Source organism: Amblyomma mixtum, chromosome 10, assembly GCF_055824585.1.
Source record: "Amblyomma mixtum isolate Tamu chromosome 10, ASM5582458v1, whole genome shotgun sequence".
Classification (NCBI taxonomy): Eukaryota; Metazoa; Arthropoda; class Arachnida; order Ixodida; family Ixodidae; genus Amblyomma; species Amblyomma mixtum.
Genome location: NC_143021.1, coordinates 15,090,908 through 15,114,418, shown reverse-complemented (window position 1 = coordinate 15,114,418; position 23,511 = coordinate 15,090,908). Strand labels below are relative to the sequence as shown.

General features: G+C 49.4%; 2 pseudogenes across 1 annotated transcript in view; one reads left to right on the top strand and one right to left on the bottom strand.

The window, feature by feature from the left end:
- The window catches only part of LOC149325188 (uncharacterized), an 86,725-nt pseudogene extending 63,823 nt beyond the window's left edge, over positions 1-22,902 (bottom strand). Inside the window, exons 1-2 of the transcript XR_016286453.1 lie at positions 22,565-22,902; positions 5,398-5,623 (exon numbers count right to left, since the gene is read on the bottom strand). The product of XR_016286453.1 is annotated as an uncharacterized LOC149325188 (transcript). The remainder of the gene's footprint in view (positions 1-5,397; positions 5,624-22,564) is intronic.
- Positions 16,598-18,429, top strand: LOC149325189 (uncharacterized; annotated as a pseudogene).
- Positions 22,903-23,511: the final 609 nt, after the last annotated feature.

Below are 23,511 nucleotides of genomic sequence, written 5' to 3'. Positions count from 1 at the left end.
AACCTCTCAAGACCAATCACTCTCTGGCACCTCCCACGGTACGCAGTTTGCTCGCAATTCCGATGGGCAGGTTGTGATGATGCCACAGGGTCATGTGACCTGGTGGCCCTACTGCTTTGGCTACGAGGCTTCAAATGGTCGCCGATGCCGGACAGTTATATTTGGTTTGGTTTGGTTTCATGGGGTTTAACGTCCCAAAGCGACTAAGGCTATGGGAGAGAGAGAAAGGAATTTTAATGAGGGAAAGGTGGAGAGGTCGGCCGGTGGTAAGGCTATGGGAGACGCCGTAGTGGAGGGCTCCGGAAATTTCGACCACCTGGGGGTCTTTAACAATATGTAAAAAAAACAATTCGTGTCAAGCAAGACTCTAATGGCCCAACGCAGCGAGCCCTGCTGTCTCCCGTCGCCGGCCGACATCCGTCAGCATCCGACGCGCTGCCGTTTCTTGCTTCACCACTTCAGGTTTAGCGTCAAGGCTCCCGTAGTGTATTTGTGTCAGCGTGCTAGGCATGTCGTATCCTGTCTTTGTCGCTCGAATGAAGATCGTGATGAGTGAGTGCGGCCTGTTTTCTGCCCGCGAATCTTGAACGGACCTCAGCCCATTGACTTCATCTAGACGACAGCGAAGAGGTATTAGTCGGCACCACTCTGAGAAAATCCATTGGAAATTTGACGCACATTGTTCTGATCGCATTTGGATTGCGGCACCCTGAAGCCCGGAATACATGGAGTGTTTCTGAGGCGATTTTCGCCCGACGGCGCAGATTTGACGCCCGGCATCGAAAAAAACGCCCGTCGCCGCCGATCAGGACCGGTTAGATTTTGACGCGCGGCATCCGGTGAGACCGGAAGCGGCGGCTGAAGCGAGCCAATAGCAGCGCAGGGGGCACTTTGACTGTCCAAGGTGCGTAGAGGCGAAAGCGTTTTCCGCACCACTCCGCACCACCACGTCATCCATTGGTGACGTCCCACATAATTAAGTACTAATTACAAAGTAATCCAATTTACTACTAATTAATTAATTAATTAATTAATTTACTACTACTTAATGGGTAATTACTGATTAATGACTAAATACTAATTAACTGCTAATTAATGACGCTTAAGCTTTGCCTTTAGGAGTGGAACGCGACAGCGTGTTGTAGCGCTGCCAGGGAGTCCAGGGAACACCACCACCCGTTCGGCGGGATGCCTTGCCCTTTGAACACAACGCTTTTCGAGGAAAGGAAATGCAGCAGTTATTCTCTGTCATCTCAGTGGACACCTCACTGGACACTGAGCCGCCGCGGCGGCTCAGTGGTTATGGCGCTCGGCTGCTGACCTGAAAGTCGCGGGTTCGATTACGGCCGCGGCGATTGAATTTCTTTGGAGGAGAAATTCTAGAGGCCCGTGTACTGTGCGATGTCAGTGCACGTTAAAGAACCCCAGGTGGTCGAAATTTCCGGAGCCCTCTACTACGGCGTCTCTCATAGCCTTAGTCGCTTTGGGACGTTAAAACCCATAAACCAAACCAAACCTCAACCGCACCGTACAGGAGTCGGAGTGAAAGAAGGAAGATAAAGAGGGGCCGTAATGAAGCAAATTAAAATTGTATTTGAGGAAAGTAAATTACGCAGTAACTGTCTCACACTCGCTCGTTGCGCATGCGCAGTTGGGGCTCTCCGGGGCTCCGCGAAATCGCTTACACCTAGCCTAGTGTTGCTTCCGCAACAAAAAACGCCGTATGGCCACTGAGACGGAGCGAGGTCGAATTCCTGCTATGGTTCATGGCCGATCCACACGACGGACCGTTCGTCCGCGGCCCGCGCACTACGTGTGCATACGTCAGCACTTTGAGAGGCGCGCTAGATGCATGGATGGATGGCGGCCGACAGCGCGCCCCTCAATGTGCTGACGCATGCACACGTAGTGCGCGGGCCGCGGGCGAACGGTCCGTCGTGTGAATCGGCCTTAACAACGCGCCAGCGGGAAGTGTGTGCTTTATATCTTATCGCTTACGTCGCCAATGAAGCAGCAGTTTTGGTTTCGGTTGAGACGCACTCAACAGCGGACAGCGGAGACGCCGTGCGTGCGAGTGCGGCGTAAGCGGTGCAGGCCTGGCAGCGCCAGCCCCTTACAAAAAAAGCTTTAGACAGTCTATAGAGTGTCTATAGGCTCCTGTCTATAAAGTCTGTAGACTATCTATAGACAAATCTTAGAGAACAGTCTATAGGCATTACGAATGCCATTGACAGTCTATAGACAATCTATAGATTTATGGTCATACACTTCCAGTAGACTTTTAACTATAGAAAGTCTAAATACCATGAAAAGAAAAAAAGCAATGTCTATAGGAAGTCATAGAGTCAATAAGAAGTCTATAGACTGTCTATAGACCATGTTTATAAAGGGCGGGGAATCTCTGGTTGCGTCGCAGCATGGAGCTCGGCGGACTGTCTGCAGCCTCTCTTTAAGCCATACAGTTTCTTACTATTACCTAGAGGGAAAGCTGGCGGCGCTGCACTTCAGCCACCATAAACGCTCAAAGCATCATGGGGCTGTGAGCTACTTGTTGCGGGACAGTCGTATTTTTTCGGGAACACGGAGTGGCACTACTGAGATGTTTCATTCCGAAAACGCTGTTCGTGTGTGCGCAGACGACCTTCGCGCGAACGCAGTCTGCAATAGCTATGGTATTGAAAACGCAACGACATACGACACCAATAAAAGGTTTCACTTTTCCAAAATGCCATTAAAAAACCTCTTAAAGTATCTAAGCAACAACATTTTTTTTAAAACATATTTGCTTTTGAAAATGCACCTGTTAATTACGAAATATTTGTTTTTGTAGTGTTCATTACTTGGTCAGTGGGAAAGTTAGCCATCTCTTTTTTTGGGCAAACTTTGCATTTGCATGATTTTCTGCGCGTTTGTTGCAATTTACAGACAGGATATTGAACAGCTTTATTTTTCTATTATTTTTTAGCAAAAAGTTGTAGTTCTGCCGTCGGTAGCTCACCGGCCCATGATGCTTTGAGCGTCCATGGTGGCTGAAATGGTCTTGAGGGGGCTCCACACAAACTCCCATATAGAAGGGGCGCCAGCTTTCCCTCTAGGTAATAGTAAGAAACTCTATGCTTTAGGCGGACATCGTAAGCGACAACTGCGTGTTTGCCTCTGCTGCTTTTCTATGTGCGACGGAGAAAGGAAAGACGCTTCCTTAACCGCCTTCACTGAAGTGGATACTGCAAACGACAGCCGTAGCTTGCGCCTCACTCTGGTTAGCGATTGGCGGTTTGTCGCCGTTGTGAGGGAAGCCGGACAAGCGCTGGCTTTGCTGCGAACGTAAACAGCGGGAGAGAAATTTCTACTTCGACACGGCTGCCCTGAAGGATATTCTTGAAGCCCTGCCCTCTCACATCCGTCTCGGTGCCATGGTAAGTGGTTTTCCGTCTTAAATAGCGTCGTACGACAAAAACATAAGTAGGCTGGAGCATTGTGCTGCGGCACAACGCAATATTAGTGCAGTTATACTTAGGACGCGTTTCTAGTGTATTGGTCGCTCTATATGACTATGCGCCAGCGCATGAGCATCTGCATTGTCAGTGAACCCCCCTACCTGCGCTATAAGTTCGCCTTCGTTCCGCAAATCACCGCTTGAGCGCTCTGTACAAGTCTGCTCCTGTCTGCACTGAAATCCGCCTTTGCAAGTGGAGGTAGCCTTTCGGAATATTTATTTTAGCGCTCTCCAAATTATTTGCCTCATCTTAGTTTGGACATGCGCAACATTTTTTGCCACTCTCACCTTCATGCGTAGACGCAGATTGGGATATGCGGCGTCGCTAACTAACTTAAAAAGAAACTGTTGGCTTTTTCTGAATAGTGACGGTTTCTAGTAAAAAAATACAATTTTGCGTATCGCGCTCGTCGCAGCACCGAAGTTTCGAAGTGCATTCTTGTTTTCAGCCGTCATAGACGCAGCATCCACATTCAAAATTAGGATCTGATAACTCGATGGTTTTAGCGCAACGGTGAAATAACTTTGTCACTGGAACCTAAGTGCCAGCGAGAAAGAAAGGCTCCCAGTTCTTGCCTTATCTTCTGTGGTTCGTTACGGAATAACTACGATAGGTGCAGTATAAATATTCCGTCACTGTCTGCGAAATTACACCAGCTGCTTTAATTTCAAAGCATCTCATACTTCATTGTCTTGTCCGCCATCGTTGTTGGAGTCAGTAATTCGAACAAGATACATTTTCTTCGTAATAATTTTTTTGAATCAAACCTGACTAGACATTTTTCTACACAGGTTTTAACCTATATGAAGAACTCCAAGGTAGCATCGGTTTGAGCAACCAGCAGCCCGAACAGTACAGTTAAGTCCCCAAGATCACCCCTGCAAGATGTGCAGGTACTTTACCGCAAAGTGGTTTGTGGGCATATGCAGGCACTGAAATTTTTGTACGAATACAGCATCTCTATGTTTATCTAAGCATTTAATCCACTACGCTTTAGGCGCAGAATTTACTCAGAGCATTGATATCACGAGCTTTGGCAAAGTATGGGTTTTGCCGATTGATTAATTAATCATTAAAAAATATGGCTGGCACGAAGACCTGGGGTTTCGTTACCTTACAAAGAGAGGCGGAACGCAAACAGTGACAGAAAAGAGTTGCTGACCAAGCGGGGGATTTCTTTTTTCAATTTAGAAGTAGTTACTTGCGCAATTAACAAATACATAGCAGGAATAAGCAGCCAGTGTAACTGCCGTAGCTATACACAGTTCTGAAAATGGTCGAGTACTTTCATGAGTAAGCCAGATGCATCGTACCGACATGCTACATTGAGTGATTTGCACTGCTACTATCTCATTATCGTACGTGTTGTCTACCGCTCTTTTCAACTAACAAATAATCCATATGTTGACTTTCACGAAACTATGGCGAGGTACACACTTGCCAGAATGGAGAGGTAGCCATCATTATTTGCTTTTGCAACTGTGTTTTTTTTTATTTCATTCATAAATGGCAATCAGGTCTGGACATGGTGTGCCTGTTTGGTAATTTTCAGTTAGAAAAGAGTGCCTTGTGTTGTAGTCTTCCATTGCATCCAATCCTTGTCCAGTGCTGTTTCACAAGCTGTGTATAACGACCATGCACACTTTGAACAACGTGATATTAGTTTTGAAATTTTAGCTCTTCGGTATTCACACACAAATATGATTCCTGATCAGAAGCGCTGATTGTTGCTTCCCGTGCTGTTAGAGGTGGTCTAAATCTGATTCCCTTGAGAACATTTGCCCCTTCGATGTTCAGCAAAAATTCCTGTAGTTTGCCCATGGATCAAGCGTTACGGCAAAGGCAAGAGTGATGACTTTTTTGTGCGCAGATATACCTTTGGTGAGCAATTTTTTCTTACCGCATGTCGAACGAGAAGCCGATTTCCGTGTGCGTATAGTTGTATCCATCCTGCACGAAGAAGCTCACGACGGGGCTCAGCGGCTGGGTGAAAATGTTGGCGTTTCCCTTGTACAACGAATCGTAGAAGATGAAGTCGCAGATTCCGTCGTCTGGAAGCACCACGGCCGGCGTGTAGTGGTCGCTGACCGTGCACACCATGGGAAAGGGGAACTTCGGGCCCGAGGCTGCAATCGGTGCAAGTCACGATTGTGTCGGGAGGAATCGTACACGTTGTACAGGACACACACATTACACGCGCTTGCATACTGTCTCTTTACAGAGCGCACACACACAAACTGCTTTTCATTGCCGTAAGAGAGCTGTGCGCCTTGCAAGAATAACGCACTTTCCATGAGGTTGTTGAAATGCCTGTGCTTGAACCGTGATTAGTGACATCGTCCACGACGTTGTGTGGTGAGCGGTGACAGACGGTTAGCATTTTTACGTGCTACAGCTGTACTACGGGCCATAACACACGCGGTAATGGGTCAGTTAAGATTCATTTTAACTACCTGGGGTTACTTTGAGCAGCATTGAAGGAAAAAGCTACTGCAAGACGGTCGTTGATTCGGCTTTTCGCGCAAGGCTGGCCAAAGGGAGCTGGCTGCTAGTGAACTGCCCAAACTGAGATATGCTCCAGTCAACATTACCAATATGCATCATGTCCACTAGTTGATTTGAGTGCCGTTGGGCGTCGCCAGCGGATTTCTTTATGAGTTTGTTTAACTCTGAAGCCCGGAGCTATGTAGAAATGTCAAATACATCTAATTATATGGCTTCTAGAGAACACTTTACAATATACGCCGCATAATGAAAATTCCTTTCCGTTTTGACAGTTGACGCAGAAGCTGAAAGTCACGAGGAGTCTATATTCACCCCCAAAAAGTGAGAATGTGAAAAAAGCCGGCCTCAATAAGACAAGTCCACGAAGGCTTTCAAGGTGTTTTGATAGGGCGGCCCCGGAATACGTCAGAATGAACATCTCACACTGTTGCAGACGTGAAACAAGAGAGGTGTTCAAGACCAAAATGCGAGCACATTGTAGGTGTTCAGAATAATGACCGATAGGGGGCCTAAATATCGAAGGCGTGGCATCCTCTTGCACGAGCGAACGAACACTCCATCGTATAGGCCTTTTGAAGGGCTCACGTGGAAATGAAAAAAAAAAGTAGACCCCGTGATTACTTAGCCAGCTCTTCGCTTGTAACAGACAGCTTAATTTGTAAAAACGCGGCACGTTAACACACCATGAAAGAAATTTGTACCTATGATTTTCTATTACATTAAAGAGCCCAGACATATGCAAGGCCCGGGCGGCGGCGAAGAGCTTCGGGCTCTCTGTGCCGACGTGGGAGCTGCCCTCTACACCTGGCGCCTAGCCGAGTGTCCTTCAGGACTCCGACTGTGGGGAAGAAAGTTTTTACCACCACCACCGTGCAGCATACTTGGGCGAAAATTTTGATATTAGAATTTTGTACGCTAGTGTTAAAGAAGCATTGAAGGCAATGGTTCGTTCTTCAGTGGCGTTTTTAAATTTTTTCCATCGCTCACATAGAGCAGTTAAGACTGCCATAGAAAACCAACGGTGAATGTTTCTGACGAAAGCAAAAACTTGCATAGCAAAAAAATTCAAGCCTGCTCACGGGATATGTACGGATATTTTGATATTTATAGCGAAATCTTATAACCTCTGAAAAAATTGCGTTAACAAACTTTTCTCATTGAAAAATGCTTTTGTTCAGATTTGTTAGATATGATGGGTAAGCGTCCAGCGAACGGATACTGACAACGTACCCACTGCATCTTCTGTGCGCTAATGGGCTAACGTCTTCAGGAAGAGTGCCGAAACAGGGCGTTCAAAACTATACTTTTCGTTTTTTTTAACAGACGATGAGCTCTAGAATAAGGCTGAAATCGGACGTGGTTACGCGACCATACCGACAAAAAGTCACTGAAAAATTGCCTTCTGACATTCAACAAAAACTAATAGAAACGTTTAGCCACTGAAGCTAGCGTACATGTTTACGTTGGAAACCTCAAGATGCCCGCATTCCTCTTAACACCCGCAAGTCTACTGACACGCGCATGTTTCCAGATATTCGCCTCCAGTTCCAACACAACGCACATATTGCGCAAGCAAGGCAATGATGATCGGTGGACAAGAACTCCCGACGTTACGCAGCCGTTCGTGTGGTTCAACTCGTTGCTCAGTGGTCAGCGCCCTCGGCTACTGAACCGGAGTACCCGGCTTCAAACCTGGCCGCAGTGGCCGCATTTCTATGCACGCGAAACGCAAAAGGCGCCCGTGTGCCGTGCGATGTCCGTACAAAGGTCCCTATGTGGTTAAATTTATTCCATCTTCTTCCACTCTTTCCTTCTCTTCCCTCACGGGAGGGAGTAGTGGTTTCCAGGAAAGGAGGTGGTGCAGTAACTCTCACTTCTTGGTGAACACTTCAATCACGCCGTCAGGAAAGAGAGGAAGATAGGAGTGAAAGTAGAGGCATGGTGCGTTCGCGGCGTCCACGCAGCAGACATTCATTGAGTCTTTCACTTCCTGCAAATCTTTCGCCTGGCAACAGCGTCGAACTACAGGGGAAGCGTATAATCATTTCTGTAAGCTTCCGGTAATAGAATTCACGCTAACTGCAGTCGCTGAAAAGTTGACTAAATATTATTAATTACGATGTTGATGAAAACAACTATCCTTCTTCAATCTCCTCAATCTTTTTGTTATGTCTAGCTATCCTACGTCGGAGACAAGTCACAGGGTATGAGTCACAGCCACACCTCTCGCGAGCCTCCAGTTAAAGGTAAAATCCAAGCCTGATTTGACCTTCAGCTCTCCATGCGAGAAGTGGAGCTTTTCGCTCCAAAATAGAAATTGATTTAAATTTTCTATATTACGCGATAGCGTTATACAGCTCGTTCGGTCGAAAAGCCGTCGGCGTCGTCGTTGTAGTGGTAGTAGTTGTCGGCAGCGCACGCCGAAAAAAGATTGTATCATGCCAACCGTTTGCTGCAGAATATTCCAGATGGTGTCATACGATTCAGTAGTTCGTGCACCATAACCCTACTAGTTAAATTAGAGCCTAGCTTGTGGCAGGAATTCGAACCGGTGACCTATAACCGGGAGCTGCGGGTGTTCCCCGAGATATGTGAGACAGTTACTGCGTATTTCATCATCATCATCATCATCATCATCGTCATTAGCCTAACTACACCCACTGCAGGGCAAAGGCCTCTCCTATGCCTCTCCAATTAACCCTGTCCTTTGCCAGTTGCGGCCACAGTATCCCCGCAAATTTCTTAATCTCATTCGCCCACCTAACTTTCTGCCGTCCCCTGCTACGTTTGCCTTCTCTTGGAATCCACTCCGTTACCCTTAAGGACCAGCGGTTATCTTGCCTTCGCACTGCATGCCCTGCCCAAGCCCACTTCTTCCTCTTGGATGGATGGATGGAAAAAACTTTATTGCCAATAAATTGGTGTTCGTGACCCTTACGGGTCACTGGGCGCCGTGGTCGATCCTTGGTCCAGGATGCCGCACTTGACTGCGGCCATCGTGGCTCGGCGCACAAGGAATCGTTGCGCTTCCTCGTCCTCGCTGGCCAGCAAGTGCTCCCACTGCATCACACTCGGGTTTATTCTTGGCTCTAAGTCTGCCTTAGGGCAGGTCCATGTGATATGTTCTAGTGTAGGTTTACCCTGACACCACGGACATTCGTCTGCATATTGTGTAAGGAAAATCTTGTGTAGTTTGTGAAGGTGTGGGTAGGTACCGGTTTGTAGTCTGCGCCAGTCTACCGCCTCCTTTTTGGTGAGCCTTTTGTGTGGGGCTGGGTAGCGTTTCCGCTGACCCCTGTAATGATCGAGTATATCTGAGTACGTGGGGGTAACTGGGTCAAAGGTGCCTGTGGTGGAAAGTGCTGAGTCTGCTCGGTTGACGTATCCTCGAGCTAGCACGTCTGCTGCCACGTTGCCCCTCATCCCCTCATGTCCCGGAACCCACACTATACTATGTTTAGTGTTTTTGTGTCTTCTCGTCGTGTGTAGAATATGATTGGCGATGCTGTCGATCCTGCCTCTTGTGTAGTTTCTACATGCTTGTTTGGAGTCCGTCACTACAGTGAGGTTGTGTCCTGTTGCGTTGCCGTGCGATATTGCCAGAGCAATGGCGGCTTCTTCAGCTGCTTCTATGTTTGGGTTGTTTATCGTTGCGCTGGTTATTTCTTGCCCTCCTTCGTCTGTTACAACGGCGATTGTTTTGCGTTGGTATCGGTACTTTGCTGCGTCCGTGCAGACTACGTTGGGATTGTCGCTGAGTTCCCTGGTGAGTGCTCGGACTCTGGCTTGTCGTCTTTCATGATGTAAATTCGGATCCATGTGTCGTGGTATTGGTCTTACCCGGATGTTGTTTCTGTCTTCATTATTAATCTGTTCCTTGTCTCTTTGTGTACCTAGAGGTAGCCGTAATTTCTCCAGTAGGTGTCTTCCCGTTCTGGTTTGAGTGAGTGTCTAATTGCGCACTACGTTGCGCTTCTCGTAGTTCGTCGAAGGTTTTTGATACTCCCAGGGCCATTAGTTTTTCGGTTGGTGTGGACATTGGAAGTTTGAGCGCCGTTTTGTACGCTTTGCGTAGTATGGTGTCGATTTGTAGAGTCTCTTGCTTGTTTAGTTCGTGGTAGGGGAGGCTGTACGTAACCCTGCTCGTGACGAGGATGTCAATGAGTCTTAGGGTGTCCTGTTCTCTCATCCCCTTCTTTCTACTGCTGATTCTTCGCACGATTCTGGCGACTTGCTCTGTTGTATTCTTAATAGAGGCAATGGTTTTGCTACATCGGCCTGTGTTTTGCAGCCACATTCCAAGTACCCTGACTTCCGTTTTCTCAGGCATTGTCTCGTTTCCGAGTTTCAGGGTGATTTGGGAGTCGTATTTTCGTGTACCTTTTTTTATTCTTACGTATTCTGATTTTTCTGCTGAGCACGATAATCCTCTGGCCCTGGCGTATTGTTCAGTATTGTCGATCGCTTTTTGTAGCCGCTCTTGTTTAGCTGCTAGGGAGCCTGTGGTTGTCCATATTGTTATGTCATCTGCATACATTGCGTAGCTGATGTTTTCTATTTCGTCCAGTACTTTCGTGAGTCCTATCATCGCTATGTTTAATAGTAGCGGTGATATTACTGAGCCTTGCGGGGTACCCTTGCTTGGCACCGTGAAGCTCTCCGATCTTGTATCTCCGATGCCTATCGTAGCTGTTCGTTCCGTGAGAAAGGCTTTGACATAACGGAAGGCTCTGCTTCCACAGTTTATGTTATTGAGACCTTCCATGATGGCCGCATGTCCCACGTTATCGAAGGCTCCCTTTATGTCGAGTGCTAGCACTATGTGTTCGCCGCTTCTTGGTATTTCAGTGAGGACATCCTCCTTTAATTGTAGGAGTACGTCTTGCGTGGACAGTCCCCTTCTGAAGCCAAACATGGCATCAGGGTAATATCCCTTGTCCTCCATGTAGTTTGTGATCCTTTCATTAATCACCCTCTCGTATATCTTCCCTAGACAGGAGGTTAGGGAGATTGGTCTTAGGTTTTCAATTTGGAGTCTTTTACCCGGCTTGGTTATCATAATTACCTCTGCATGTTTCCATTCCGCCGGCAAGATTCCTTTTTCCCAGATAGCGTTTAGGTACTTGGTAAGCTCGGCGATGGCAGTGTCTCCCATGTTTCTAATGGTAGCGTTATTTATTTTGTCCTTTCCGGCTGCCGTATTCTTTTTTGCTCCCCCTATGGCTGCCCTTACTTCCTCCTCGGTGATTGGCCTATCCATCTCGGGGTTGTTTTCGCCGGTGTATACTTGGTCTTGCTTTGGGTGCATGATTGTGCCGTAGCATTTTTCCCTCAGTGCTTGTGTTAGTTGGTCTTCCGTTCCAGGGAAGGTGTGGAGTAGTCTTTTCATGGACTTGCCGCTTTCCATTTTGGTTTTTGTGGGGTCTATCAAAGCTCTTAGTATATTCCAAGTTCGCGCCGTGCCTAGTGTTCCTCTAAGTGTTTCCGTGAACTGTTGCCAGTTTTGCGTGGCGATGTTGTCTGCGTGTTCTGATGCCTTCTTAGTCAGTTCTGCGATCTTCAGCTTGAGTTTCCTGTTGTGTTTTTGCTGCCTCTATCTCCTGATAAGGCTTCTTCGTGCTTCCCATAGGTGAAGAAGGTGGCTGTCTACGTCTGGGTGTTGTTCCGTGCGAACGATCATCTTCGTGTATTTTTGTCTCACCTTCATAAGCTCCGTACACCACTCTTCTATGTTGGTTATCGGTTTTATTATTTCGTCGCTTTGGTTTCTGAAGGCTTCCCAGTCTGTGATTTTGGCAGTCCCTAGGCATCTCTTCATTTCTCCTGCGGTTATTTCTAAGTTAAGGATGAAGTGGTCGCTCCCTAAGGTTTCCATTGTATTTTCCCATTGGATATTCTCGTTGTTTTTTGAGAAGGCTAGGTCAGGCGTGGTGTCTTTGCAGACGCTGTTTCCTATCCTCGTCGTAGTTGTGGGGTCGTTAGCTAGCTCCATGCAGTATTTTTCTGCGCTTTCTGCTATGCTTTTACCTTTGGCATTGAGTTTTTGGTACCCCCAAATGGGGTTTGCCGCATTAAAATCTCCTAGGATCAACAGTGGGTTCTGGCCTGCCATATCGCTGGCTTTTTTGAACAGTTCGTGTATTCTGGGGTTCTTTTGTTTTGGGGGGCTTTATACGTTTATGATGAAAGCGCTGTCATCCGCTGGTTTTTCTGGTACAATTTCCAGTACAGTGTGGTGTACGTCCGTATCCGGTATGTTGGTTTTGCAGATTGCCGTAATTGACTTATGTATTAAGGTGACGGCCTTGCCGGAACTGTCTCCGTCATACATCTCGTATTCTATTATGCTTGTTTTAGCCCTGGCCCCGTATTCTTGGATGGCAATGATGTCCGGCGGTTTTTCTTGGTTCTTTAGGAGATGGATTAACTGAGTTTGTTTTCCTTTTATTCCTCTACAGTTCCAGTGCCAAATTTTCAAGCTTCCTTTCTTGTTTAGCCTTATGTGTTTGCCGTTAGACATTTTGTATTCTTGCTTCCTGCTCGTCGGAATGGATGGGCCTATTGCTCATGTGTTCTCTCATGCGTTTGCTCTGTGCTTCCTTCGTTGTAGTCGCTACTTTCCCTTTAATGTAGTTGTATCTTCCGTCCATTTTCTCCAAGTCTTCACTGACTTTGACATGGTGTTTCATTATTGCTAGCAAAGTTGCTCTCACCATCTCCTGATCGAGTTCTTGGATTTCTTGTAGCTGGTGTTGTGCCGCCTTTATGGCGGCCACCTCTGCGGATTCTGTCCTACGTTGGTACGTTTCTACTTGATCGGCCTCCGTGATGGACATGGGCTGTCTGGCGTGTTCGAGGTTTTTGAGTGCGTTCATGTATTGTGCTTTTTGTCTTTGGAGTTCTATTTTAAGATGCGTGTTTTGTTCTTCTAGCTCTTTGACCCTTTGATCGCTTTGAGCAAGTCGCTGTTCTAGTTTTACTATTCTGTCCTCAAGTTGCATTGTCCTAGAGTGTGACACAGTGGTTGCACAGTTATGTCCAATTGGCCAGCTCACCTTCTTCTCCGGTCTCTGCTGTTGCTGGTTGAGATCTTGCTTCTTGTTTTCGCTCGCCAGGCCTGGGAAGTCCCCTTTGCGTTCCTGGAACCCGCTGTTTTCTTTGCGCGTTGTCGACCTGGATCTGGATCGCATCGCTGATCTTGACCTCGATCTCGTGCGCTTGTCGGCGTTGCTGCTGAGTGTTGCGTTGTTGTCTGAACGAAGCAGTTGCTTCGTTGCGTCTGTTGCCCCTTGTTTTTCTCTGGATCTGCTCGTTCGTGTAGCAGCGTCCCCGGTGTCTTGCGTTCGCTGTCCCGGCGATCCAGCGTCCCTGTTGTCTTGCGTTCGTTGACCTGGCGGGGTCTTGCCTTTCGGTTGCCCCGTTTGGTACTTGGCTTTTTTATACCGCATCTCGCAGTCCTTGTCTCCAGTAGCGTGGTCACCACCGCAGAGCGCACATTTTCTTTCTTCGCACTGATAATTTTCCTGGGGGTCCCGGGTTCCACATGACTTGCATACGTTCACCTGTGGGGTGGGGCACACGTCTGTTCTGTGTCCAGGCTGCATGCATGTGTGGCACACCTGCCTTCGGACTCGGTACGGGTAGCATTGGTACTCAGCCCCTGCAAAAATCACTTGCTTGGGAAGGAATTTGCCGTCGAAGAGTAGCATTGCTGAGGAGGATTTACCCAGCATTCTCGCCCCGACGATTTCGACTCCATGCGTTCGGACTCTAAGTTCCGCCAGTAGATCTTCGGTCTTGAGGCCCGGCTCGACTCCGTGGATGACTCCTCGGATCACATCATCCGGCGCCGCAATGTACGTGTTGACTTCGTAGTAGACGCCCTTGGTGCTGAGTTGTCTTATTTGCTTGATTTGTCTTGCCGTCTCTTCAGATGGCGTGCTTGTGATGAGTATGTTGGATCCAGGTCGGATTCTGGTAATGAAGTTCTTTCCTCCGCATGCTGAGTGGTGGCCGGTAGCCGTCTGGATTGCTTTCGAGATGAGAAACTGTGGAAACTGTTTCAGTTGCAGCCCTTGCTTAGGTCTTATAATGACTTTCACGTCGGTCTTAGGTAGCGGTGGTATCCTCCGCGATGGCGCCTTGCCGCCTGTCTTCTCCAAATTGGTCGCTGCGTCCCGTCCGACTGGCGTCTGTAGCCTCCTGGCTTCCGCTCTGGCTTTCTTTTCTTCTTTTGCTTGTTTGAGCTTTTCTCGTCGTCGCCCCCTGGCCCGCATAACTGGCGTCCAGTTATCCGCGCCATCGTTGTCGTTTTCCTCCGCGTCCGTGTTGGCGTCGCTCGCGCGTTCCCGGCACGTTTCGGTAGAACTTTCGTCCTCAGAAACTTCGTCTTCCATGTGAGAATCCTCGCACTGTGAATCCTCGCTTTGCACGCCCTTGGGAGCGTTTCCGCTCCCGCTGGGGCTAGCGAGCATCCCTCCGTCGGCTTTTGTCTCGGCGCAAGCGCCGAGGTCTAGCGGAGGCCTTCGTCTCGTTAGGCTTAGCTGCGGCGGTTCGCTGGCGAACTTTACAACTCGATAAAAAGTCACAAAATTGGCCTACCGTTTTGAAGTTGGTATCCAGATGCGTCGGATATCTTGCTTTCCTCGCACACCAAAAATGGTTGGGCCACGTCCGTTTTAACCAGGTAAAATTAGCCCACAATGCGGGAGGCGGTCCGACATGCGTCCGCTCCCGCCATCAGGCTAGCGTTCCTCCTTCTTCCTCTTGATTACAACTAGGATGTCATTAACCCGCGTTTGTTCCCTCACCCAGTCTCCCTCTTCCGATCTCTTAACGTTAGACCTATCATTTTCTTTTCCATAGCTCGCTGCGTTGTTCTTAACTTAAGCTGAACCCTCTTTGTTAGCCTCCACGTTTCTGCCCCACAGATACAGCTGTTGAGGGATATTGGCAAACTACCATTCATGACCTGAGGGAACCTGCCATATGCGCTCCACTCCATTCTTATTTTTCTAGTTATTTCCCTCTCATGATCCGGATCTGCGGTCACTACCTGCGCTAAGTAGACATATTCTCTTACTACTTCCAGCACCTGGCTACGTATTTCCCTTTCCTCAAATCCAATTTTCATTTCCTTCATTACGGCACCTCTTTTCCTCTTTCTTCTTTCACTCCCACCTTTTTTCCTTCCCTTACAGTGCGGTTCGGGCTTCCACCGAGATGTGCCAAAATTACTGCGTCATTTCTTTTCTTCAACAATGCGTTGCGTTCAAAGCTGTTTACAACGGTCAAAGCGTCGTGCCGCATGGTGAATGGCATTTAATGGACTCCCTGGTAGACCTGCAACACGCTGTCGTGGTCCACCCCTAAATGCGATGCTTAAGCGTCCTCCGCTTTTTTATTTCTTGCATTTCACAACATCGCAAAACCCTTTCTGGAGTTTTCTGGAGTATTTATCAGTAAATAGAAAAATACAACCAAAATGTTACGCAAGCGCGCTGTTCGTTGGGAATTCGCCACGGTGGCGCAGTGGTCATGGTGCTCGGCTAGACAAGACAAAGGTTCACTCCCTTCCACGGCGGTCGCACTTCGATGCAGGAGAAACGCGAGAGGTTTGTGTACTGTGTGACGTCAGTGCACGTTAAAAGACCCCAGGTGGTCGATATTATCCGGAGCCCTCCACAACAGCGCCCCTTATAGCCTGAGGCGCTTTAAGACATTAAATCTATACCAACAATTTAATTCATGCCTTCGTGAAATACCTAAAATAAAAGTTCTCTAAATTTGGAACATACTGAGCTAGAAACGCATGACCTTTTTGTGTGCTTAGAGAAATGCTTCTTTTAGGGCAATACACATTAATCTAATCAGTACTAATCCTAAGGACGTACAGCTTTATCATCCGTGTGTAGCGTTTTTCGCAATTCTAACTGACCTTTTACATATTAAGGTAAATGGGTGATTTCATTGCCTGGGTCAAACAGACACTTATTTTTCAAACTCTAGAAATTTCAAAAATTTAAACTGCGCTGCCGGATGTCGCAGTGAGTCGGGCATGGGCAAAGTGCCCGAAATCGATGACCAGCCCAACCTGAAAGCAGTTGAAGCTAAATGTAGCAGCGGTGGTGTCAAGGCTTTCAGTGCGTTGAAATCTGCAGAGAAGCAGGTGCCGATTCACCAGTGGTGCCATTCTGACAAGGCTTTCAGTGCGCGTGTGCTATGCGGCCGGTCTGACGCGAACGCAATGGGCGTCCAGTTAGCGCGGCGAGTGCCACGAGGTGGCGCTATTGATGTGGTGGCTGAGGTCGCTGCTAGCGCCAGCATACCAGCGCACGGAGCCTATGCACAGCTGGGGGAGCTAGCGTCGGTGACGGGAGCGGTCGCATACCACGTCGTCTCGTGAAAGATCGCAATTAAGTGCCGTACATCAACATTTCCCCCTGCAAGCCTGGCATCGTAGTCTCCAGGAACCTCAGCGGCACCCGTGTACACCACATTTGTTAAGGTAAGGCAAATATTTTACCAATTTTCGGTCATTTGAAGCTTTCACCACGCCGCGGTGGTGCTAAGCCTAACGGTGCCGGTGGCCCGCGATGGCCCCGGTCGGGGATCCCTCGGCTCTGGCGGCTTCAACTCAGGTCATCGGATACGACCCGCAGACCTTGCGGATCGTAACAGTGGACACTACTCAAGCCGAGGAGCCTCTTCCACACGAGGACGAATACCTCCAGAACATGGTCTGCGTCTTACGCGGAAAGAACGCGGCGGCGGCATCGAGGGATGCCGGTGCTGGTGCCGCCCGGCAACAGGCGCCGGCTAGCTCTGCGCATACGCAGGGCGGGAGTGCGCTGAACGCGGCCTCGAAGCGATCCGAGCAACTCTGGTGGCGGCCGCAGAACACGCCGCGCATTGAAAAAGACGACATCGTCGTGGTGCTCAAACTGCGAAACACAGTCGACCCCAAGGCAACTTTTGGTCCTGGAGAAGCTGGCGCTGCAATCCGCGGCATCCTTGGGGACGACGCAAATGCGGGACTTGCGGTGTGGCCCGTTTGGGACGAAAACATGCTTGTATGTGCGCTCAAATGAGTTGACGCCGCGGAGAAGCTACTCAAGGATATTATGCTGCCGGTAGGGGACCGGGAGCTACCAGTCCGGGGACACCCCAAACTCTCCGGTCAGTTCTGTCGGGGCGTCGCGACGGTTTAGGCAGTGGCAACGTCCGAAACTCTGAAACGCAAACTCAGTGCGGAAACAAGTGTGGTGTCTGGTGCAAACTGAGGTGAACCCCAGCTGCGGTGATCACCTTCGCAGCGCCCGAGATGCCACGGGCTGTGTTATACAGCTAAGAACGGCTCTCTGTTCGCTTTTATAAGAAGACAGTGTCTGCATACCACCGCTGTGGCACAGTGGGCCATCGGGCCGATGCGCGTCCGCGACCGCAGCCCGGGCGCTGCAAACGCTGTGGGGTCCTGATTCCTGGTGCCACTACTGACGGCCCGGTGGAACATGAGTGTGTTCTGAGCTGCCTCATCTGCTGAGGGGGTCACCCAACCGGAGCTCCTGGTTGTGCCGGGCGGCTCCGGAAAGCCATCAAACCGGACTGCACACCCGGCTCCAAGCCGAAGACAAAAACGGGGGCCAAGCAGGCTCCTTCGCCTAAAGCCTAGAAAGCGCCAGCCGCTAAGCCGAAACCCAAGGCCCAAACCGGGCCATCGAAAACTGTCAAGTCCGGGACCTAGGCGGGGCCCCCAGTCCTCAACGTCAAGGTCTTGCCGCCCTTGGCACCCGTCCAACCACAGGTGAGCAGTTGCAGTAAGGCATCCTCCGGACCCCCTCCCCGTTTCTCTCCTACCGAAACCGCCCTACAGCAGCAGGTAGAGGAGCTCCGGCACCAGAACCAAATTCTAGCGCGCAAAATTGAAGAATTAGAGGCCAAACAGGCCGGGTCATCCGAGCCAATGCAGGAAGCTGAGCCAGATGACGAGGATGACGGATCATCCATAACATCCTGCCTCACTAGCGTCTCGTGGCAGGGCGGGGACAAGGTAGTTGGATCCGTTTCGACTGCCGGTCTCGTCGGCGGCCACGAAGCCCTGCAGCGCCAAACCGAGCAACTGGAGGAGCAAGTGCCGGCCCTTCTGAATCAAATCATGTGAGCAGTCCGCGAGTCCTTCCAGGACATGTTCAAGGCGGCCTTAACGCAAGCAGTTCCCGACCTTATGGCCCAGGTCACTGACTCCGTCCTTAAGGCCCTGCAGCCCTGGGTGAGCATCCAAATTAAGAACTCCACTAGCTGCGAATTCCCGCACCTCAAAGGTAAGACAGCCTCCCGCCAGGCAGTGGAGGAACACGGTTCAGGGTCGGCTGCCGGTGGGCCGGTGCGGCCCCTCACTGGAGTTGCGCCGGCTCACGGCCAGAGCTAGTCCGCCTGCCCCGTAAATAAATACAAGATGGCTAGCAGATCTAACAAGCATGCTAAGAACCTTGAAAAATTCGAGATCATTCAATGGAACTGCAGGGGTTTCAGAGCTTGGAAAAAGCGGTCACACCTCCAGCTCTACCTCCAGTTCTTAGGTGACATGCCGGCGCTGACTGCCCTGCAGGAGCCCGGCATATGCTCTAAATTATCAGGCTACAAAACCTTTCTCATATAACTGACCTCGTTTGCGGGCAAGCATATGGAGACGATGGTACGGGATCGCCTCTCTCGATACCTGGAGAGTAAGGGCTTCTTTACAGTCACCATGTTCGGGTTTCGCCCCCACATGTCTGCACAGGACGTCCTCCTCCAGCTGCACAGGGATGTAATACGACCCACAACTATGCAACACAATGACAAAGCCATCCTCGCCCTTGATCTTAAAGGGGCTTTCGACAATGTTAAACACGGAAGCATCCTGGTCAACTTGAGTTCTACCGATTGTGGGGCTAGGACCTACGCGTATGTAAGATATTTCTTGACTAATCGCCAAGCCTTTGTTCGGATTCAGGACGAGGAATACGGTCCTTACATGATGGGAACATGGGGTACCCCTCAGGGAGCGGTGTTATCACCGCTCCTGTTCAACAAAGCTATGATGCGCCTCCCAAGCCAACTGGCCCGGGTGGAAGGCATTCAACACGCGTTATATGCAGATGACATTACAATTTAGAACACTGAGGGGAGCGTTGGGGACATGGAGGACCGCCTTCAGCAGGCCGCTTCCATAGTCGATGCGTATGCTATTGACTATGGGCTCCAATGTGCACCAGCCAAATCAGAGCTTCTGCTTGCCGGAGCGAACCCAAAGGATAGGACAGCAATACACATCTCTCTGTCAGGAGGTCCTGTTAGAGAGGTGGTGGACCTCAGGATTCGGGGCCTGTTCATTCACCACAGATTCAGACCGGACTCCCCTATTGCGAAACTCAAGAGAGTAGGCGAACAGGTAGGGTGCATCATCCGCCGCGTTTCCAACAAGCGGGGCGGCCCGCGGGGCAGGGACGCACTTCAGCTCGTCTATCCCTCCGTGACTAGCTGGATCCTCTACGCCGTGCCGCACCTTTGCACTACTAAGCAATCATCCGCAAGGCAACTAAGTGAGCCCTTGATCTCGCGGTGGCTACCTCTGATGCCAAACTCAGGGCATTGGAGGTGCCAAACTCCTACCAGGAGCTGCGGGAGGCCCACCTCGTGAACCAATACACGCGACTCATGCAGACGGCCCCCGGGCGCCACCTGCTAAACCGCTGACACATCCAACACGACTGCACTCCAGAGGAGGCGGAGCGTATCCCAGTACTGTGGCGCCATATGCTGTGGGTCTCCCCGCTCCCCCGTAACATGGACACCGACAAGCACGAAAACAGACGACAAGCGCGGGCTCGGGCTCTTGAGAGACAGCAAGGCTCCCAACCTGGTGTATACTATGTAGACGTAGCAGGCCATCGCCCAGGGGAGTTTACACGGACGCTGTCGTTCACCAGAAAATGCACGTTGAAGGACTCTGCTTTCGAGCCCCGAATTCAATGCGAGCCTAGAAAGTAACGATAGCGCTTGCTGCCGCTCACGCCAATTCGAGAATCATCATCACGGACTCCCCAAAAACATGTAATCATTACTTGGCAGGGGAGACCTCCCTCTTAGCCCCATGTATTCTAAGACGGACTGCCACTGATCCAAGACCAAAAAGAATCATTTGGGCTCCTGGCACCAGTGCTTACGAGGTAATGAGGCCGCTGACGCGGCTGCCCGAGCGCTTACTCACCGGGCTCCTCATCCCAGCTCTTCTGGCTCGGAGACTAACCAACCGCTGCTGTGATTCAGGGAAATAATAACGCATTATAGCGGCAACCACCGCCTTTTCCCGGCCCCTGGAAAGGGTCCATAACTACAGCGCAAACGACAGGACAGAGATGAAGAAGGGACACCACACAGCGCTGTCCTGTCGTTTGCGCTGTAGTTATGGATCATCGAAAACACCAACTCGCCCAAAAAAAGCTTTTGTCCCTGGAAAGGGGCTGAGTAAGAGCGAAGAACGAACCTCAAGGAGCCTGCAGACAGGTACTCTACTCAGACCTGCAACCGTCAAACATGACGATCCTAACACGGATGGGCGATGCCCTCACTGTGGGGAGACCTGTGATATCTTCCACATGGTGTGGGCATATAATCAAAATCCCCACTTCCCACCTTCCTCTAACCCTTCCCGGGAGGCATGGGAGACTGCGCTCCTCAACTGCTCCTCACTTGAGTACAAAGGGCTCTGGTGAAACGGGCGCGAGACGAGGCCTCGTCATGCGGTGTCCCAGACAAGGGACGCCGACCATGTAGCGGGGCCACTCTGTGGCTCCCAAACTCTATTCTACCATATAAGTTTTCACCGCCCCTATACAAAGCTAGGGCGGGTGCATCAGACATCCTGCTCATACGGGTGTGCCGGGATGCGGCCACACAGCCATGGTTATCTGCATAGGTGGACCTCGAAAAAAGCGTCACAGACAGCGTTGCGGCCGTTGAGGCAAGCATCGTGGGTGCGGTGCGAGGAAGACATTGGACAACTCTACCAACGACTCCCATATTGCCTCGTCTGCTACCTTCACGCTGTCGTTGACTCACGTCGTTCACATGATGTTGCATCGAGTGAGAACTCTTCATGTCATGTGGATTCACCGCGATGCCGTTTTCCTTTGCGGGAGCATCATTTGCATCAACGCTGCTGAATTGTGCGCATGCGCAGATCGTTCGAGTAAAACGCTTTCATCCTCAAAACAGAATTTTCTCACATTAATGTGCTTTACTTTTTATTACAGTAAAGTTTCAAATGTCACGTGTGTTTTGTTTTTCTTTGCTGCACTGCAGTACACAGGCTAAAGTTCTATAATGTTCTCCCGCAAGCTAATGTTCTATGGCACAGGAAGTAGCTTCGCGTGACGTCCTCAGCGTTCGCATTGCCCTTCCCTACATGTCAGCCTAAAGGTTCGCGTAGCTGGCAATCGAGCCTTCAACGATTACGTGCAATAATATCGTTTACGAGCATGTTTTTTATCAATGCGCATTTTATGCGACAGCATGCATTAGCTCGCTTCCGAAATTAAGAGAGGGGAGGGAGGAGGTCGATTAACGACTGCAGTTTGCATTAAATCATCGCAGTTTCTGCGTCCGCTTCGAGACGCCACTCGCATTTACTCTCGCATTTTCTCGCAATATGCAATTTCCAGTGGGCCCAGTTGAGCCTTAGACTGACCAACATGTCATTCGCTGGGTGCTTTAGGGTGGAACCGCCAGGGAGCGATGCGGTTTTTTGCCGATATGAGTTAAAGGGAATCGTTTTTTTTTCAATTTTTTCTTTCTGCCTGCTTTTGAGCTTAGCCTGAAACTTTGAAGCCTGTTGAAGCAGCTATTTTTGAAATAAATTTCGGGAATGTGTTTTTCACCATGCTCCAAATGAGACATGTAAAACATTCTTGGGCAAAAATTTTGAATTTGGAAAATTGTACGGTACTGTTATGGAAATACTGGAGGTAGTGGTCCGTTCTTCCGATGAGTACCAAAACCTAAGTTTTTCTACAGCTGTCATCGAGCAGTTAGAGCTCCCATAAAAAAAAACAGCAGAGAACGCTTTTGACGATAGGAAAACCGTTAATCGCAAAAAATGCAAGTCTGCCGACGAGAGAACTGTAGACACAACTATTTTGTTGTGAAAGCTTATATGTTATAAAAAAACTGCGTTCATAAACTGTTTGCCGTTCAAAAATGCTCTTCACGCAGAATTGGTGGCTATGAGGTATACGTCTCTCAGGCAGGGAGCAAAATGCTTTTGGCTTCCACTTTCGTGCCTGCAGTGGCTGCATGCACGAGTGGTGCACAGGGAAGAAAATAGCAAGTTCGCGAGAAAATTATCAAGAACTCAGCAAAATGCACTGAAGATACGGTTGGCGTCAGGTCATGGGCAAGGGTAACAAGATAAGTGCATGCATAAAGTACACGGTTTGGAATTAGTGTTATGCCAAAGATGCGCTGATGTCTTCGGCTGTATTTTAAGACACGGATGAATCGAACACGTGAAAAGTACTTACTCTTTACCGTCCCTCTGGTACGCCTAGTTGTTGTAGGTTTCTGTGTCGTTGTTGTCGTGGTGGTTGTCGTGGTTGTGGTAGTTGTAGTGGTAGTGGTTGTAGTGGTGGTTGTTGTGGTAGTGGTTGTAGTGGTCGTCGTAGTTGTAGTGGTCGTAGTGGTCGTCGTAGTTGTAGTAGTGGTGGTGGTGGTAGTTGTAGTGGTAGTGGTTGTAGTGGTCGTCGTAGTTGTAGTGGTAGTGGTTGTAGTGGTGGTTGTTGTGGTAGTGGTTGTAGTGGTCGTCGTAGTTGTAGTGGTGGTGGTTGTGGTAGTTGTAGTTGTCGTGGTGGTCGTGGTTGTGGTAGTAGTAGTGGTAGTTGTGGTAGTGGTTGTAGTTGTGGTCGTTGTCGTAGTTGTAGTGGTGGTTGTTGTTGGTGTCTTGGTGGTTGCTTCCGGTCCTGTAGAAACATGAATAAACGCGCGCTGTAGCAGCAGAACACCTCTAAAAGAAGCGCGGCTTGAAGCTGAAAAAATAAATTGCCTCAAGGAGATGCAATCCGCATTGGCCATTTTGCCACAAGTAAGATAATAATAATAATAATGATAATAACAATAATAACAACAACAGCACTACTATTTATTTCACCACCAAAATGTACTATCGGGGACAAAAGTGGTATGCTCCACGCGGCGCGAGCCGGAGCTACTGGAAACTGCGTTGCAACGCCATCTACAGGCGGCATCTGGGTTCGAGACAACAAATGAGTGACCTTTATTATCAGCAGGCGTGTCGCTTGGCTCGTTTCAATGTTTCGTGCTTTAGCTCGCCAAAATGCCGCAGTTTTTCGTTGCTCCGGCTCCCGCCGCGTGGAGTGTACCACTTTTCTCTCCGATAGTACATGATGGCAGGATGCCCACTATAAATGCTGCCTCTTGGACAGCTTTGCTCCGCATTGGACACCCAGCCGCT